This window comes from Anabas testudineus, chromosome 4 (genome assembly GCF_900324465.2).
Source record: "Anabas testudineus chromosome 4, fAnaTes1.2, whole genome shotgun sequence".
Lineage (NCBI taxonomy): Eukaryota > Metazoa > Chordata > Actinopteri > Anabantiformes > Anabantidae > Anabas > Anabas testudineus.
In genome coordinates this window covers 19,051,400-19,067,256 of record NC_046613.1, presented here as the reverse complement: position 1 = coordinate 19,067,256, position 15,857 = coordinate 19,051,400, and the positions used below count along the sequence as shown (strand labels likewise).

At 39.7% G+C, this 15,857-nt stretch overlaps 1 protein-coding gene across 2 annotated transcripts in view; it reads right to left on the bottom strand.

Annotated features, from left to right (window-relative positions):
• The window catches only part of pde4ba (phosphodiesterase 4B, cAMP-specific a), a 114,695-nt gene that overhangs the window by 82,831 nt on the left and 16,007 nt on the right, over positions 1 to 15,857 (bottom strand). The window lies entirely within an intron of this gene.

The window sequence follows — 15,857 nt, the reverse complement described above, 5'->3', positions numbered from 1 at the left end:
GTTTTCATATGCCCTTTTTCCCCCTTTGAACACTTTATTATAACGGAATATGTTTTTGTAATCAGCATGGCTTGATTTGTATGTGAACACTGAGTTTTTATGGAGGTATAAATATAATATTGAATCTTAAAGCCAAGTTTTCTTCAATAAATCTCACCCAGAACAGGAAGAGGCTTTACTTTTAAACACTTCTGTGGCTTATTTAACTACCTTCACTCAACTCATACTCAAATTAAACAGAACAACTCTATAGCTCATTGATTACTACTACTCTGGCAGCAGTGGAATCAAAATATCAGATTAAGACATGTCAGGAGGATTGCTTCCAGTTTGTTCTCTGTTAATCTCACCGTGGCAGTGACTGTGACTGTAATTCAGCTTTCTCACTATGAGAGAAAACCTTTTATGAGATGCAAATGTTTTATTCACAAAGTCTCCCAAAAATGAAAAATACAGAAAAATAGTCTCATTTTCTAATTGAAAGCACATGCTGCATTACTTGAAATTGAGCAGTGAGTGCAGATGGCTTTTAGGGGCCCCTGCTGTCACGATGACAACCAGAGAGTGATGTAAAAGCTTAATTTAAGTTTACTTCTTAAAAAGCAAAACTAAAGCATAGATTCAAGTTTAAAGCGTGAGGTTGAAGAATAAGAAATTTCATTTATTTTGAAGGAAAATCATGTGGGTTTCTCTTATTAGTGTGTTAAACCTGACTCTACCTGAGTAGACTTTGACTGAAGCCATCACAGTTTATTAAATTGCCATTTCAAGTGGCATCTAAGTTCATGTTGAAAATACGAGAAAAAAAAAATCAAATCAACATCACTGTCATACCTACCAGGAAAGACTTTATAGACCTTATTTCACACATGTCAATTGGGTGCCTTCCTGTAATGTCTCTGTTTAATAACGCTCCACTTCACATGCACACACTGTAAAGCATGTTCATCCTGCGCTGTCTTACGTAGCTTTTTCAACCTCTCACCATTACTCTAGTTGCCCTGCAGATGTTTCCAGCTTGCTGCCACAACACTGACGACCTGCACAGTCATTAACAACATCTTCACATATGTAATGACTGCCGTGTCCCCAACACACAACACTGAGCGTTCAACTTTGAGATTTAATTTGTTTGACTTGACAAGCTGACTTTGTATTGTACTGTTCAGGCAGAGTATGAGACGACATCTGCACATTGGAAGAGAGAGGAGGGGTTGTTAGAAGTTTAAATATTCCCATAATAAATTAAATATTGTAAACAAAAGTCAGGAGAAGACACTATTATTATGTAAGAGAGACGAGGATGAACAAGGATAGAGAATATGCTCAAAGTTAAAGTAGACGCTTCTGTGTAGTGGCATCAAAGAAATTAGTCATTTGCAAGTCAAATCAAGGGAAAGCAAATCAGTTCCTGCCATTAGATGTTGGTACATATTATGTGTGTATGCCTTAGTTAAAAAAACTAAAAATGAAAGTGCTGAATAAAACGACTGGGATTAAGTACAAGAGCTGATGAAGTCCCATTAGAATAGTTCTTAAAGTATAAATAAGGCTAAAAATGGCTCTGTGGCCTATAACACAGGTCTAACCTAAGAGAGCAAGAGGTGAGAGAGAGAAATGTAATTTTTAGGAGAGTGGGTTGCTTTGAATCATCAGCTAATTATGTAAGCACAACATATCAGGAATAGAGTTAATATTGTGCTATTTAATGACTTTTTATCAGAATCATCGTTTTGATTTTATAGTCATAATGATCAATAAAATGAACAGTAACATGCAGAATTAGCTCAATGATTGACAGCAGAGATGCAGCAAGTGCCGTAAATCATTGGGTTTCATGGCGTCTTTGTGGCTCGGATGACTCAGACGCATGCTGTGTACCCGCCAATCTGGCATGCAACCTTTGTCACATGTCATCACGCCTCCCCCCGATCTTTTCTGTCTGTCTCTTCTGTCAATTATCAGAGATTGCAGAAAAATTAACAGGGAAAAAAGAAAACAAGTGCAGAGAAGCTTCAAGGCAGGCGGGATAACAGCAACATCCCAAGCAAATTTCTACATCTATTACTATTACAATTATCGGTGGTTCTTCTGAGATAGATTTATCTTTGGGGCATAACACTCATGGTGAGATAGGCCGACATGAAGAGAGCAGCAGAGGAGCAGGAAATACACAAGCCAACACCTCCCAGTCCCTCCTGGCCACAGTCAATTCTATATCCCTCTATTGATTTCAATTAAGATAACTGTTATAAGGCAGCATGCACGACATGAAGTCGATGAACCACTGGAGTAAATGTAGTGTGTTGATCTATTGGAGTGAAAAGCGACATAGTGAAGGGAGCCCATTTTTGCTGAGAGAGCTGGAGATGGAAATGGAAGGAAATAGTGGAAAAGAGGGTGATTATATGAAATATGCCCTTAGCTCCACTGCGAAGCAGCAGCAGGTGATGTGTTTGAGAGTGTCACTTTCCTCAACTCTCATAGTCTGAGTGAAGTTTAATAGCCAAGTGAAATAAGAGAGAGAGAGGATTTAATCTCTCGACAGTGTCTAGCTAAAAATGGAAAATGAAATCAAAAACAACAACAAAGCGAGACTCTGGAATCTTTATGGGTTTTTGCTTTACAGCAGCAATATGTTTCTGTTCTTGTACATGATGTGCCTGTGCCAGCATTTACAAATATATTCGCAAAGATGTGTGAATAATCAATGCATCATGCACCAGAGAATGGGGGGCGAAAAAAAGTCCATGTTTGCTTTGAATTAGTGATGACTACAATGCAGACTGCATTCTGCTGCGTGTGACACATGAACAGAAGAGAAATAAGGGAGTCAACTGCGAGAAAATACGGGGTGAGAAGAACAGGGAGCAACGTGCATAACAAGAACAGACAAGAGCGGAGGAGGAGTGTCACAAGGAATGAGCAGAAAGGAGAGGAAAGGAAACGAGAAGAGGTTTAATTATCCTAGTCAGCTGTGTCAGAGTTAAGACACAGAATGGTCTGCATAAGTGAGCGCACATGACACACACATAGGCATAAATCCCATTAAGGATGCACACACCCAAAAACACATTAATAGCAGCTTGTTAAAATATTTTCAGCTTTGTTGGAAAGCGTTTAACATCTAAACAACAAACTATCAGTGCCAATATGATAAAAGGGAAGAATACCACAAAGGGGGATTAGAAAATGGGAGTAAACAATGTTTTAAAAGGGATAAGCTGTTTGCTGGAGTGGATTTTTATGTCTTCATTTTTAAGTACCAACAGTAGAGAGATGACAGGAAGTGAGTGGAGAGAGAGAGAGATGGGAACTGGCATGCAACAAAGGTCCCTGACCGAACACAAACCAGGGACTCTTTGTGGTCAGCTTTCTCAATACCAAGGCTGCTTGAACATCCACTCATCTTTGTTTTAAACAAAGAGTAAAAGTAAACATTGCAGGATTTTGGAGGGAATGAGGAAATGGTGATCTTGTAAAATGCTACTAGTAAGACTTTGGCACCTTTGGATGGAGCCAGGAGAGGTGTCTTCCACAGTTTCCAGTCTGTATGTTCCTTAGTCTTGTACTGATTGTATAGACACAATATCTGACCATTCAAAACGGTCTTCCTATAAAATACGACTATATATAGTGGCAACAAGTGATCACATAGCTAGAGATTAGACATGAATTGGATTTAGGACCACGTATGAAAGTGGCCCAAATCGTCCCCTTCATCCATAAAAAGAATTGATAAAGTCAAGACACTTTAGAGAAGCCAAAATGTTGCAGTGTAATCTGTTATGTGCATGTATTTATTCATCAGTGGGCTACAATCTGGAGTCGGAGCTCAGATTGGTAAGCAGGATGTAAGGAGGAGGACATTACAGGAGTCAAAACTGAATATTGACAGCTTTTGACATTATCATCTTTGTATTACGGGTACACGCGCACCCACACATCGAGCAGGACATGCCACAACTTTCTTATGACTGTCACGTTTTCTGGTGCCATGTGTTCAGTCGAGAAGCTTCAGAACAGTCTGAGCTGGGAAGAGAAGGGGCCCGAAAATTAAAAAAATTAGGAGTGACATTGCTGTAGTTGGTTTAAAAAAAAACATGACACGCTCTCACTAATCTATTGATCTGTTGTTTTACTACTACGTTGCCAAACTTGAGACAACACTGAGCAGAGCATTTAGGGATTTTGAAGGCTTTCCATGTGTCTGACAGCATAATACACCACAGACACAGCATCAAATTTGTCTTTGTGAATTCAGTTTGCACTGTAACAAAACAGACCAACACACGCAAGACTAAACATGAAGACCTGGTGCAATGTTGTCAACATTTTGTTTTAGCAAATTGAATTCATACTGTTGTATTTTTGCCTCAAACTGCTTTATGCTTTATTTGAAAAAGACCTTCCTTTAACATGATGTTCACCACCACATTTCAAAGGTTTTGTGAGGACATACAAATATGTTCTTGTCCCCAAAATAATATTTCTTGTCATTAAACATCTACTTTTATCTGGTCACAGTAAAGCTCCAACTAATGGGAGTACGACACGTCTTTGATTCACTTGCTGGCCACGGGGGACTAAACTAAAATGCGTCCATTAATGTCTGTCTGGAGTGCCAGATTATCAGACCACCCAAGACAGAAGAAAAAGATTTTTTTATAGAGGCCATTAAAATTAATCAACGTGAAAGGAAACGTTTGTTCAGCATGGAATTCATCTGGGTGTTTGATTACTTGCATTACACAGGACACATGTTAATGTGTTTCCCATGTGTGTATGAGAATGTTTGCATTAATTCCTCTTGTCCTCTGCTCTGCACTCTGATCAGTGGTTCATGGCTCCACTGTGGTTCTGTGCGATTGCCCTTCAAATGCCAGACTCACTGGCTCAGAGCTCGGCACCTCCTGGAATAATCTGAAAGGTTATATATGAGAGCAAGGGCAGAAACAAGGAGTGGAAGACTCCTGGAAGACTTGCAGTCAATGAACTAATGAGAACATACATAAAGAGAGAAATACAAGAAGAGCTGCACGGAGGAAAATTGTTTTACAGAGACTTGTACAAAAGGCCTTGAAGAGGATATTTAGATTTAACCTACAGTATTGACCCCTGTGCAGCGAAATACAAACAGGAACTTATTGTCCCTTTTGAAAGGATATTTCTTATTTACATAGACTTATTTTGTTGATACAGCTCTCCTGCTCTGCTTGTTTTTCAGCTTCCCCTGCCCTACACACTGCTGGAAGCCGAAAGACCATTTCAACAGAGTGTGGAATAGGGGAAGACAAAGTGAGTTGGTATCTTCCAGCTTCTCATTGACTGAACACCCCTTAGGGCCCGAGTATAAACAGTATAAAGATATATGTCATAGACCTAGTAAGAGTCTAGAATTTCATGATAAATATCCCAACGGACATTTTCAAACAATGGCTTTTGTCTGCATCCATGACAACTCAGTAATTATGTTCTCATACACACTAAAATCTGACAACTACCATAACTACTGGAGGAGACACAATGGCTAAAATGAGACATCAACCCAATTCAGAGGTTGCCTCTTAACCTTGATTTATGCTTCTGTGCAAAAGCTACACCATAAAGTGCATACAGTACAGCATAGCCACTTACTCTACGCTTTAGCCTGATGTGTATTTTACCAGAAATATAACTACACATTGCAGTGACGCCAACAAAAACAACAACAACAACTGTGATTAGTCCACTCTGTAGAGCTGCAGTGGTCAGACCATGTTCTGTTTTGTGTTGCAGTAATTTCAGTAAAAGCAATAGCTGTTAAACATATATTAGCTCCAAGTCCAGTTTGATCCTTGAGTTTCTCCACTGCTTAAAGTACAGCGGCACACAAGCTCAACACAGTGGCAGAAAAACAATGCACCACCAGCTAGCATTTTAATGCACATTAATTACAGAGCAACACAGACAAACAGTACAAAAGTATAAATGCTCACAATGGTGTAGGCCTCCTGTGTAGCATGCAACACAGGCTCTGTGTAGATTCTATACAGGAGCATAAATTAAAGAAAAGCTTACAGAAAAATGGTCTTTCAAAATTAGAAGACTTGTGTCCCCATCCCCATAGAAAATCTGTTATAGCTTTGTTATAGTATTGCAAAGACCAAAACTAATGTTAGGTATACAGTATTTAGGAACTAACATAGCAGGGGTGGCCAACCCTGGTCCTTAAGAGCCTCAGTCCTGCTTGTTTTCCAACTATCTCTGCATTTCCTGCTTCTGATTGGCTGAACACACCTGATCCATGTAATCAGCAGAGGGTAGGGCAGAAATAGTTGGAAAACAAGCAGGGCTGAGGCTCTTGAGGACCAGGGTTGGCCACCCCTGTACCATAGGATGGTTCCCAAGTTTAAAAGTACGACATTTCACGTTACGTCTACGTTAAACAGATCAATGCAACACTAATTATTTTTTTCAGTAGTTAATCTCTAATGTGGTGTTTTCTTAACTTGTTGTTGCAGAGTTCTGCAAAGCAGGAGCGCGACTGAGGAAAAATGTAAAGAAAACTGTGATTAAAGTAGAAAAATAATGTCAGCTCAAGTTATAAAGAAAACTTGTTATATTTTCTAGGCCACATGCTATGAAATATTACTCCAGCCAGCCATTTGTCACGCCAATTAAAACTACCTGTATGGCGCTGGTGTGTGTAGCTATCTGTTCCACTGGTATGTGTTGCTCATTACCTTCTCTGTGTACTGTAGTTCCAGATGTATTTTTCTAATCTATATATTTCCCTCTCTAACATCAGTCTCTGTATACATTTAGTGTTTGTGTGTGTTATTTTTCTGTGTACAGTATGCCTCTATGAGAGTATATTTACCTGTATGTATGACTGTGTATGTTTCCACCACTCCTCTTGAGTGTTTTCCTATGTGAAGCCTCTTACACATCCCTCAGAGTTTTGACGTGTCCATCAATTTAAAGGACTACATCAGAACTGGACGTAACTGGTTGCGTTAATGTTGACATATTTTTGGAGATTTGGTGCCTAAACCTGGTGGTCTTGTATCAATTCATCACTATAATATGCATCACAATTCATAAAATTTCTATCACTCCCAACTCCCAGGTAGCAACAACCAACATTGCTATTCTCATAGCCACAGAGCTCAAAATACTGATTTAATAATGCTGCATCATTTTCACCAAAGGAGATTTTTTCATTATATTCTAAACATTCAACTACTTTTAATAGCGGTGAATTAAGAAAAATGGCGTGACACCAGCATTCATCTTTCTGTCTCCCTTGGTTGTACTTACACCGCAGAATGAACCAGATCTGTGAATGTGTGAACTACTGCCATGCATCATGCTTTTATTAATAGTAACTCATATATTATCTGTGGACTCTGCCAGATTTCTTCAGCAGCCTAAAAATGGTAGTAGCTAAATGATGAATTTAACAACTACACTGCAAAAATCTAAATGGGAGATATGGCTGTAAAGAAAGGGTGGTGGGATGTTACTACACTGAAATGAATGAGGTAAAGAGATTGAACATACAAACAACCATAAGGTTGTGAGAAAGGAAATAATATATATGTGTGTGTTAATAACAAATCTGAAATCTACCTACTCAGGTTCTACTGTAGGTGTAGGGAACCGGGGTCATTAAGGAAGTCAGACCAGTATATGAAAAGGCCTCTCACAGCATGTGTGTGTATTAATCAACATGGTACTAACCAAACAAGCACTGCTGGAGGGCAGGGATAATGAACAGATACTGACTGAAGGCAAACTGAGTCTTAATCATGTGACAGACATGATGGAGAGAGACAGCAGGTAAAAAACACAGCATGAGAGAAAAACTGAATATAGGCAGTGACACAGGATACAAAGAGTTATGTTTATTGGGACCTTTTCAAAGGGTCTATAGAAATTGAAATACTGAAATCCTGACTAACATTGTAAACGGTCTCAAGTGGTAAGTCCTTGTAAAGTGGCATACTTGTTCTCAGTAACAGCTTGTTAATATGTGAGAAGTCTCTGGTCTCTGGAGGTTGTGAGAACACAACACACAAGCCTCTGAATCAGATTCACAACAAGAGGAGGAAGTATTTCCCAGCCACAATGTGAATATTAGCACAAAAATATCGTCTGTAGGGACACAAAGCTTAGGATCTGACAAAATTAAAACACCCATGGGCGCTCACTCAGTTACTGGGTGCAAAATGTCTGCACATGAAGACATGAGAGAAGCAGAGAGAGTGACTTTTGGATGTGAACTTGGTTTTTCACTGCCAACACCCCAGCATGGATAAATGCTGGCAACATGGCACTCAGTGACCCTCTCTGTTATTTACCACACACACAGACACACATGTGAAGAGCAGTTAGAGGCAAACACACTTGATCCTGAAGTGTCAAACTACTGCTCATAAACAAACTAAGGGAAACATTGCTCCTCCAGATGGGGCAGTTAGACAAACGGGCAGACATCCTCTAAAAGGCTGCAGATTTACTCGTGGCTGTATGACAGTAGTGACTTGGTGCAAACAGCAGACAAATAGTCCAGGACACAGAATCCAGAAACATGGTCGCAGAAGCATAGATTTTAAGGATTAGTTCCTCCAGCAGTAATGACAACAAACTGTGGGAAAGAACAACAACAGTCCAGCTGTAAACCAGGTTAACATAACGCATAGCAAGTAAAATGATGCACCCACAGACACACACACACTTCACACTTCAACAGACACACAGGTACCAAGAATCACTGTTAAACTTGTATAGTTATAACAGAACTCAGTGCAAAGTATGACACACAGCCTGTATTTTATCACCAGTTAGAGGTAAACATTATCCTTAAATTGGATTAAATAAAGTCCAACATTTTGGCACTTTTAGCTCTGTTTTGCTCTCCACCATCCCCTGATGAGAGAATCTGCCACTTAGCAGCTGGTGGCTGCTTCACACAGGTAGTCACTAACTGTGTCCGTGTTTAATAATGAAGTCATTTATATACTTTATTTCCACTTTTGCCTCTATATAGTCCTGGCCTCCCTCTCTCTCTCACGTTCCTACACCTGGACACACACTCACACTATCTGCACAAATCCTTTTATCCCCGAGAAGAAACTAACTAAACCGTTCAGCCTCTCGAGTTTAATTTTGTTTACATCAGCACTCATGCACACACACATGCATACCCTAACACACACACACTACATTCTCTATATTTCACACTCTATATCAAAAAGTGTGTGCGTGATGGTTTCCCCATAGGCCTCTGGTGACAATGAGTAAAGGAGACAGCGGGTATACACACACATGCATAGAAGTCATACATACAGATGCATACGCAGTACTAGACATGCAACAAGCCACACATTCTGTACACACACACACACACACACACACACATTACTACACTCGCTGTGCAGTGGTGTACATGAAAACAACAGACTGGAACAAGCAGTGACAATAAAGACAAGACTGATAATAAGGCGAAGGCTTAGGTAAAGATGAAGACGACGATTTGAATGTGACAACGTATGTGTAACCAAACACTAGTTTATTAAATAGAGGCACAGAGAATCTTTTTGTGAAGGAAGATGATGATTCATGCAGTGCTGGAGTCAGACAGTAAACACACCGTTTCCATGCTGAATTGAGCTTTGTGTTTTAAACAATTCATCTTTCGAAACAGTTTTACTAATCATCATTTTACATGTCTGTACTCTTAACTACAGTATGCGTTCCGGTTTTACGATGTGAAGACATTATACTATACCACCAAAATCCATCCCATGCTCTTTCCCTTATAAGCATTTGTGACAAGTGGGAAAAACGTAAATGATAGGCATTTAAGAAATTGTTGCCGAGTCTTTTATCACAATCAACAGCTTCCAAAACGACAGTAAAGTTGAATCAACACCTCTATCAAACAAGAAAATTATAATTATAACCTTCATTAAAGGACAATTTATTGCAGGGCTGCTTTATTTGTCATAGCTGCTAGGCAACCATATTTTAATATCAGTTGGGTTAAAGGTGAGAACTAAGAATTTTTTTGCCCCTTTTCTATAACAAATGTTCATTTTCTATCTTCTCAACTTTAACAATCTCTGATTAACTTCTGCTACAACAATAATGCTGTTTTCTGATGCAGCTAATCGGCTTTCAATCAGTAAGATAGAAGACCACAATTCAGCTCTGCCTCGCTTCTGCAACGCTGCGCATTGTTGCCAGCTGAAAAATAAATAGGATGCTGCCACGTTTGCTTTCAGTCAGTGTGACAGACAGCAATCAAGTGAAGAATAATCGCTGCTTCTTTCTTAGGGCCAGACAGAAGGGGAAAAAGCAGAGAGGAAGTGCTCTGTTGTATTCTGCTTGCTTCAGCACATATAAATTGTGCTTTAGAGCTCTATTTTATTAATGAATACTTGTGCTCTTATGAATGGCCTGAAAGGAATATACAGCTGCTACTTCACACACACACACACACACTCACAAAGACACACTGTAATAACTAACAGGTCAATGACACAGCTGTATTCTCTCTAAGTAGGATGATGATGCGTATGTGGATCAAGAAGTATGCACAAGTTGTAAACTCACACATGCCTGGTCAATCACACAATACTGAAATGTTACGAAATGTTTCTCGTTGTTCCTCTCCTCTCCTAACTGGGAATATTATGTGTCTCTATGTTATAGAAGTGGAACTTTATTCAAAATGACTAATTTGCTGAACAAAATAAGCCAAAACAAATCTACAAATATCTGAAAGACGACGGAGAATTCTTCAACACAGCACAACTGATTTAGGCTCAGTCGTAAATCATGCACGCAGATGAGAATGTCAGTAGTAAAATGCATCTTCGGAGCCATGTGTCTTCACACATTTCATTACAAATGTCACATCATTATCACAGGCTAGATGGTAAGAGAGTTGGGGATTGTAGAAGGATGAACAAGAGGAGGAGGAGGAGGAGGACGAGGGAAGGGGAGGAACGTTGAATATAATGAAGACAAATGGATTTTCCAACGTTTCCTGAATGCAAGCGCTAAAGGCCACATGTTTTCCAGAGACCCTAGGACAAGTGCCTACAGCATTACAAATGCGTCAAATGCTCCTTCACAGATCTAAGCAGCTCTGATACACATACACTGTTAGGCTGGTCTGTGATTTTTCCTAGCATGAAGTATATTTGAGCCTAAATCATAAATTATCGAGTTGTATGATGCAGTTTTGATTCCTCTGTTTTCTGACACTTCTTGTTTTCTTTCATAAAACATGGACATTTCAATTTGTAATTAGCATTTTCAATTAAATATAAAAAATTTAACCAAAAATACAGGTGGAAACCATCTAAAAGTGGTTTTGGAAGAGGGTAGGCAGCGACGTACAAAAGAAGCGACAGTGTCATGAACAGCGATGCAATTCATTTCTGTAAATTCAACAGTGTAAATGCATGGTGCAGCGTGTTCTTTACAGTAGCTTAAAACAACCACCAGAACCTCCCAGGGGGAGCAGTTTTTAGTTTTCCATCAGCCCCTAACCACTCGGTGCATGAAAATTTAAAGTCTAAGCTAATTACGCAGTCAAGTTGCTAATCACATCATGTCAACATCTGGAAGTTATTTCTCGTACGTCTCCCTGGCTCTAAATGTGGAATTTATCAATCTCCCATGTGTGCAGTTAAAGGAATAGCAAGAGGGCCATATATATATATTATATATATAGAAGTTTAATTTCTGAGTAGTTCCGAAATTAAAACGTGAAAATTGGGAATTGGCGGGTGTTCCTGGCCAAGATAATCGTATGCAGACATGGTAACACAGACACATACACAGCCCTGTGCCATCACACTCCTTCACCCATCCATGAAAACTTTCTGCTCGGCTGGTTCAGTACAGGCAGGCGAGAGAGATGGAGGGTGCTCAACCAAGTCATTCAGTGTGAGTAAATGAAGAGGAGGAGGAGGAGGAGGAGAGGGCAGGGGCAGCGATAGCCTAATTCCAGACCTCTGACTCATAACCCACATCACCAAGTTTGCCAGTGACTCCAAAAAAGAGCGATGTTGCTGTTTTGAATAGCACAGCAATAGTTTCGTGGTGGGATAATAAACAAGTCAATCAGCACAAATGCAAATGACGTTACAAAACAGACAGAATCAAACAGACTGGGATCCATGGTGCCTTCAAATGGAGCCTGACTATCGAGCAAGAGAATCACAAAATGGTTTAGTAGTGGCGAATACCATGCAACATCTTTACCTGTATGCAGAATGGAGAAACAATCTTAATTAAGTAATACAGACACTGGTAATATTTCACTGACAATAGACATCAGGACATCCTGGTGGCTCAGGATGACCTTTAAAATTTAATTCTGAATCATTATATGACAGAGGCCCGGAAATCCAGAAACACCCGAGACAGAACATATCTAGAAAAACAAACCTACCAGACATCCCTTCAGAAAAGCAAAGACAGTGCTGACTGTCTGTCATTCAGACAAATGTCTTTTGTATTAATGTTCCTTGGGACTTTATTGACGTTGCTTTTGTGAATGGCTGTTTTGTGGTTAAAACACATTTTACTAGGGCTAACCTACAGTAGTAAGACTGTAGGTTAGCACTATGTCTGCTCAGCAAATGTGTGAAATAGATAACTAAATGTTCAGCTTCATATATACTACAAATCTGGGCACAAAAATGGTTCATAAGGATGTTGTTGCAGTAAAAAGTGATGGAAAGACTGACAGAAATGAGATGAGAGAGGAGGGATCACATCTATAATGTCATCAAATATCTGTAGTCTCATGATACATGTTTGATCTCTCATCTCTTCGTCTGTCTCCCTGCCTCTTACCCATGTGAGCAGTTGGTGTTGAGACACTGCTGCCACGTCAAACCTTCCCTGACGTTCATATAGAGATGATTTTGGGTGAGTCACAGAGGCGAGTGGAGAAAGAAACAATCAATAGCAGACCGGATACTCGATTGAACAGTGCTATGAGATGGATATTTAGGTTGACAGTCAAGCGAAGGTAAATAACCCATTCCGCAGACCAACCTCTATTTGGTTTTGCCAGGCCTGACGCCACTGTGGTAAGTGAGGTCTGTTTTTCTGTTTATCTGTGTCCCTCTTTCATATACAAAATGTTTGTGTTATCTGTCCCTCTTGCAATCTCCCTCTCAAAGTATCTCATCATACCCCGAGAGTAAGTCAACACACAGGAGGCAGCCAAGTTTGACATAATCATAACTCAAAGTGAACATTCTTTTATACTACAGCTATAGATAAGGTGGTGGTCTTTAGCTTGGTGTTCTCTCATCGCTGTATCTTCCTTCTCCAAACTTCCTCTCTCTCCCTAATGCACTTTTTGTGTGAGTGGAAAACAGGGCAGTCATACACTTCAGCAAGCCATCAAACATTTACATCATGTGGTGCTTTGGAGTGCAAAAGGAAGAAAGACAGGGGAGAAAAACTGAGAGGATGTCTACAAACGAAACAAAGACAGACACGGAAAACGGAGAAGCACGAAGACAGACGATGAGCAAGCCGTACAATAAAACAGATAGAGTGAATGAAACTTTAGGGGGGGAGAACACACAGAAAGAAAGGCGAAGAGAGTGTAAAAGTTGAAAAGAGCGAGAGAAAGAGACGGGAACAGCTGAACAGAGCATACAGAAGAGTCATTGTCTGAGTGCCAGCAGGTCAGGAGTTCACCAGCCACTAGTTCGCCGCAAGGCAAAATAATGCTACCATGAGTAGTAGTAAGGTTCAACATAATAACTGATCACACAAGAAACTGACAAGATAGTATTTTGGCCATACACTCTAACATAACAGACCTTTGTAATAGTTTAAGGAATTCTAATGGCAATCAGTGACAATTAATGCAGTGCTAAATTACATTTCTCTATTCATTTACAGCACCACCTGGCCAACATGTATCAGTAATTCCTCATCCTTTGCCAAGGTCTAGCACAGGTGTGGAGACAATTAGGCCAGGAGAGTGTGCGTGGTGAGTAATACTCTGAAGGATTTCCAGGAAAGGTGATTTTTCTTTTTAAGACTAAAAGGTATCATAATATTTTAAAGGGCAGGACACAGTGTATTTAATGACATAGGATAAAAGCAATGATTGTAGTGACTATTCTTGTAATCCTGCTGATTACCTATATCTTTTTTTTACTATAATCCAACATGTATTTTATGCCTCTCAAAAATAAGCATAAGAAATACGTTTAAAACACATGATCTTGATTGTCTGGTGCCACATTATCTCCATCATTTTGTCGCTTGTGTAAATGCCACGTCACCCCTGCTGAAGATTACTGATGATTTTTCCTTCGCAGCACCGTCTTCCTTGTCTACTCTGCTCTTTTGCGCCCCTATTTCATTTTTTAGTGTTTCACCTGTCATTCTAAGAGCATTACAGTGACTGAGCAGATAGACCTCAGTGTCTCCATGAACCATGAACATGGCTGTTATCGTGTCTCTGGACTAAGCTCATACACCGTGCACTTATCAAGACAAACAAGGCTGGGGACACCACTGCCATCTTTAATTATTCCTAAATGAAGCAATTGTCCTTGCTTTTCTTCTTGCATTTCCAATTTGTACCCACCCAACCCCCACAAATCTCTGCACAAAAATAGGTTAGTGAGAGAGAAAGTGGAGAGATAAACAGACACGAGTCCCCATTCTAAGGAGACAGAGCTACATTTACAAATATATGTACACGTATTTATACATACTGTCAATATATAGTCTCACACAGACACAGATAAACAAACATATATATCTCTTTTCCATCATATAAATAGCACAGTAGACAACACACAGGAGTAGATTCATATCTTAACTCTTTCCAGATACAGATGTTGTTGTTTTTTTTACCCAGCCCAGTCAAGCGGTGGCAAGTCCATTTTATCACATTACCCCAAATATACACATGTAACCCCTTTAAGAGGCATGCGGTGCCACACATTTAGGAGAATATACGACTTCTTCCTTCCACCAACGCCTAATGTGAATGGATCCAACTGCTGTTTTTGATGGGGGACATGAGTCACCTTGAAGCCTCAGCAGTCAGATAACAGCAGCTCTTTTCTTCGCATCTAATCCATACATTGCATAACATACAAAGCCCTGCCTTCATATCTAGAATAAAACCAAACTGCTGCAAATTAAGGAGGTAGACTCTGGCAGTGGGGAAATGGGGGGCACAATTATGCAAAGTAACCAAAGAATAGAAGAATGCAGTGGAATACAGAGTTTGTAAAAAGTACTATACAGATATTTATTCTTTATACTACTGTGTTAAAAAGTAATAAATTGCACTTAAAGCAGCTGAGCTAATATCATCATCATAAATCACCCAACAAAATCAGCCTACGTATCTGTGATGTTGCAATATATTCGCTTTAATCTTGTGTTGTTTTTATGTGGACATCCATTTGTTCATTGGGGTTGTACACCAGAAAGGTTAAGAACCACCAGGTTGCATAACGCACCTAACACTCCCTCCACAACGCTGCAGCAATCTAAAACAACCACTGATCTGCACACATACACATTTCACCTTTATTGGGGAGAGATGATCAAAATGGAGGACAAGGGAGTCTGCTTAATGTGGATTTATCCCATTATGTAATTCTCTAACCCACTGACAAATCACCAGCTGCACATTTTTGACACCAGTCATATCAAAACTCACTCTTACCACAAAATTCTTCTCCTTTTGAGAGATCAAGCTTTGGCACAGTTTACTTTATTTTCTGCACCTGTATGTTCTCACCTTCCCCGAGATATTTTTCCACCTCTTTGGTTCTACCTCTTATCTTAAATGATTCCTC